This window comes from Triticum aestivum, chromosome 4D (assembly GCF_018294505.1).
Source record: "Triticum aestivum cultivar Chinese Spring chromosome 4D, IWGSC CS RefSeq v2.1, whole genome shotgun sequence".
Classification (NCBI taxonomy): domain Eukaryota; kingdom Viridiplantae; phylum Streptophyta; class Magnoliopsida; order Poales; family Poaceae; genus Triticum; species Triticum aestivum.
The window spans coordinates 34,454,253-34,459,307 of NC_057805.1; positions in this window are offsets into that span (position 1 = coordinate 34,454,253).

Here is a 5,055-nt window from a genome sequence, read left to right on the forward strand (position 1 = left end):
GACATGCCAGGTGTACCTAGAGAACTCGCTGAGCACACTCTCAATGTTGATCCAAAATTTAAGCCGGTCAGACAGTTCCTTCGACGGTTTAACGAAGAGAGGCGGAAGGCTATTGGTGAAGAAGTGGCCCGGCTTTTGGCGGCCGGGTTCATTGTTGAGGTTTTTCACCCAGAGTGGTTGGCTAACCCGGTGCTTGTACTTAAGAAGAATGGCACCTGGCGGATGTGTGTGGACTACACGGACTTGAACAAGGCGTGTCCGGCTGATCCTTTTGCTCTCCCCCGTATTGATCAGATCATTGATGCTACGGCAGGTTGTGCACGCTTAAGTTTCTTGGATGCCTATTCCGGGTATCATCAGATTAAGATGGCAGTTAAGGACCAGGAGAAGACGGCGTTCATCACTCCCTTTGGAGCCTTCTGCTATGTCTCTATGCCCTTTGGGCTCAAGTGTGCGCAGGCGACTTACCAGCGTTGTGTACAGAATTGTCTCCATAAACAGATCGGGCGCAATGTTCACGCTTACGTGGACGATATTGCGGTTAAGTCCATCAAGGAGGAAACCCTGATAGATGACTTAAGGGAAACCTTCGATAATCTCCGGGTCTACAAGATGATGCTTAACCCGGCCAAATGTGTTTTTGGTGTTCCTGCGGGCAAGCTATTGGGCTTCTTGGTTTCTGACAGAGGAATTGAAGCTAACCCGGAGAAGATCAAAGCTATTACTTCTCTAGCTAAGCCGGCATGTATAAATGATGTTCAGCGTTTGGCAGGTCGCATCGCTGCTTTAAGCCGGTTCATAAGCCGCTTGGGTGAGAAGGCTATGCCCTTATATCAGTTGATGAAGAAAACGGATAATTTTGTCTGGAATGATGTAGCTAATACCGCCTTCGAGGATTTGAAAAAGCAACTGGCAGAGCCCCCCATCCTTGCTGCTCCGGTTGATAAGGAGCCCTTGCTACTGTATGTGGCGGCAAACACACGAGCTGTCAGTGTGGCTATGGTGGTGGAGCGTAAGGAGACGGGTAAGGAGCATCCGGTTCAGCGGCCGGTTTATTATGTCAGTGAGGTGCTTATTGAGTCCAAGCAGCGATACTCGCACTGGCAGAAGCTTGTATATGGTGTGTTCATGGCGAGCCGGAAACTCAAGCATTATTTTCAGGGTCATCCCATCACTGTGGTCAGTTCTGCCCCTCTTGGGGATATTATCCAGAACCGAGAGGCTACAGGGAGAATTGCTAAGTGGGCTATTGAGCTTGGGCCTCATGGCCTCAAATATGTGCCACGCACTCCTGTTAAGTCTCAGGCTTTGGTGGATTTTATTAATGATTGGACAGAGTCGCAAGTGCCTGAGCAGAAGCCGGATAACACCTATTGGACTATTCACTTTGATGGGTCCAGGCAGCTGGAGGGCTCGGGGGCTGGTGTTGTATTGGCTTCCCCTAGGGGTGACAAGTTCCAGTATGTGCTACAATTGATGTTTCCTTGCACTAACAATGCGGCTGAATACGAGGCCTTACTCCACGGTCTTCGGGTGGCTAAGGAGATGAGCTTAAGCCGGGTACGGTGCTTTGGGGACTCAGATTTGGTGGTTCAACAAGTATCAGGCACTTGGGATTCTAAGCATCCCCTCATGGCGGCTTATCGCCGCGAGGTTGATGCCATTGCTGGGCACTTTCAGGGATATCAAGTGGAGCACATTGATCGCAGGAAGAACGAGGCGGCTGATGCTTTAAGCCGGCTCGGCTCTCAGCGAAAGCCGGTGCCGCCTAACACTTTCCTGGATGTCCTATATAACCCTTCGGTTAAGTTGCCTACAGAGGAGGACTTGGCTATCCCTGACCCGGAGGCACGACTGGTGGCGGCTCTTCATGTCATACCAGACTGGACAATGCCGTACTTGGTTTATATAACCCGGGGAGAGTTGCCTGAGGATGAAACTTTGGCCAGGCAAATAATCCGGTGGGCCAAGTCAATGATTGTTATCAACGGCGAGTTGCATCATCGCAGTGTTTCAGGGGTATTTCAGCGTTGTATTTCCCCTGAGGAAGGTCAAGAGATCTTGCGCGAGATCCATGAAGGGGATTGCGGCCATCATGCCGGCTCAAAATCCCTTGTGGCCAAGGCATTCCGTCATGGTTTTTATTGGTTGACGGCTCACGCTGATGCGGAGGACTTGGTCAGTAAGTGTGATGGTTGTCAGAGGTTCTCCCGACGGGCTCATGTGCCGGCTCAGGAATTGAGGATGATCCCGATCACTTGGCCCTTTGCGGTCTGGGGGCTTGATATGGTCGGGCCTTTTAAACGGTCCAAGGATAAGAAGACCCACCTCTTGGTGGCAGTGGACAAATTCACGAAGTGGGTGGAAGCTGAGCCAGTTAGCAAGTGTGATGCAGCCACGGCGGTTCAATTTATGAAAAAGGTGATCTTCCGCTTCGGCTTTCCGCACAGCATCATAACAGACAATGGCACTAATCTGTCCAAAGGCGCTATGGAGGAGTTTTGTCAACGAGAGCATATCCGGCTTGATGTTTCTTCAGTGGCTCATCCCCAGTCCAATGGTCAAGCTGAGAGAGCTAACCAGGAGATTCTGAAGGGCATCAAACCCCGGCTTTTGGTCCCTTTGCAACGGACGCCGGGTTGTTGGGTGGAGGAGTTGCCCTCCGTCTTATGGAGCATCAACACTACTCCTAACAGGTCTACTGGCTTCACGCCTTCCTTCATGGTTTATGGGGCAGAAGCGGTCCTCCCTAGCGACATCTGTCACGATTCACCTCGTGTGGCGGCTTATGTTGAGACGGACAATGAACAGGCGCGCCAAGTTGCTCTGGACTTGTTGGATGAACAGCGTGATGTGGCAGCAGCCCGTTCAGCGATTTACCAACAAGACCTGCGCCGTTATCATAGCCGCCGGGTCAAAACCCGGGTCTTCCAGGAAGGCGACCTTGTGCTCCGGCTCATCCAGGATCAAACAGATGCACACAAATTATCCCCACCTTGGGAAGGGCCCTTTGTGGTCAGTAAGAACTTGCACAACGGGTCATATTACCTCATTGATGTTCGGGAGTGTAAAGATTCGCGTAAATCTGAGGAGGAGACCCGTCGGCCGTGGAATATCGCTCAACTTCGGCCTTATTACACTTGAGCTACCGGCTCTTGTGGTGTACATATTTATCTCAGACATATATATATTATGATAAGCAATAAAGCAGGACCTCTGTCCTTTTTTCTCCTCCAAATATACGTGTCATACTAATTTGAAAGGAGGATCCGGCTTATGATCGCATTTGAGTCTAGCCGTAAGCAGTAAGATCACTTGGGGGCTTCCTGTTCAAACATGGGTCGTATTCGAACCAAAGAGAACATAGCTGTCGATACCCATTTGATGGGCAAAGTGCCGAGCTCATTGGGAGGTTGCCTTTGGTCATATTTGAATCATAGTGTAACCCCTCTGAGAACCGACGTGGATCGTATTCAAATCAGCGTCGTTAAACAATTTTCAGAATCACTTGGGGGCTTCCTGTTCAAACATGGGTCGTATTCGAACCCAAGAGAACATAGCTGTCGGTACCCTCTTGATTGGCATCGCCACACCCATTGGGGGCTATATGATCGTATCCGAATCTTGGCTTAAACCCCTTTCGGGCCGGGTCTCTGGTCGTATTCGAACTGGAAGCCCCTAAGTTCCGATTTATCGCAAAGTCTACTCTGATCATGACAACGTGTGCATGGCCGGGTTTCGCTTGACCGGCTTAATTTTGGAGTTATCTTGTTAATTGAACATCCTGGATGTCATCAAGACAAGTCCATTAGAGTTAAGATACCAACCATGTTACCCGGGTCATTTAATCCGGAGGGTGGTAAGCCGTCTTGAGACTTGTGATTTACCTTTCTATGCAGATGCTTGAAGGTATTTTTTTAAAGGTTGAGAAGCACGAAGGATAATTATGACCTGGAGGAGCATCAAAAGAATGACTTCAAAGGATTTCAACATTCATTACGTACACGATGGCACGGCAGAGATAAATTGTTGCACTTATTCTATTACAAAAATCTTTCAAAGTTTCAAGGGTGGAGCGTTGTTTGGTGAGCCGCTAGCCGGTTTATGACGCCTGCTGAGTCGAAGTCCCCGGCTCATCTTCTGCTCCGGCTGATCCCAAGGCTTCGAAGGTCGACGACTTCCAGTTGATGCCGCTGAGAGCTTCGAACTGAGCTTCTTCGTCAATTAACCCGGCCGGGTCAATCTCAGGGGCGTAGGTGTGTTGGCGAGCCGGAGGAATCAGACTAAGAGCTTCATAGCGAGGGGTTGGAATCCTCTGATTCTCCGCGTTGTACCCCGGCTGATACTTGGTTAAGTCGGTGTCGTTCCCGATGATGGTGGCCACCGGGCGTACAGCCTTCACGCATGCCGCGAAATCCTTCTGGTCGAAGGTGGAGCCGTCTTCCTTCAGGCTGGGGTAACCCAGGGCGATGTCTGCCGGGTCTAGCTCCGGCAGGAAGGCTTTGGCCCGGCTCAGCGCGGCAATTGCTCCGGATCTTGCGGAGGCTCGACGTAGCTCTTGGATTCGCTGTGGCAAAACTGCGAGCCGGCGCAGGACTTCAGCCAGATGGGTTGGCACCTCATTGGATAGGGCCACCACAGCTAAGGCGCGCTGTGACCCGGTGTAGAGTTGTTCCACCAGGGTGTACACGGCCTTTAGCTTGGTGACCACGCTCTGGTTGAGGTTGGCACTCCTGGGACCTGTTTAATAAAAGGTCAGGTAAGCCGGTGACAAGGGTGAATCGTAACATGTGCAGACTTGATGAAAGCCGGTGAGGCGACTTACCGAAGATAGCAGCCACCATTTGAGAAACCTGGTGCTTTAGACCGGAGAGCTCAGCGGTCTTCTCAGTGAGGGCCTTCTCCGCCTGTTCTGCCCGAGTCACCAGTGCGGCTTTCTCCTCAGCCCAGGCCTTCCGCTCAGCGTCGAATTCAGTCTTCAATTTCTCTTGAGCGGCGATGCTGGAGACAAACTTGGCATTCGCCTTCCAGGTCTCCATCTTTTGAGTTTTTAAC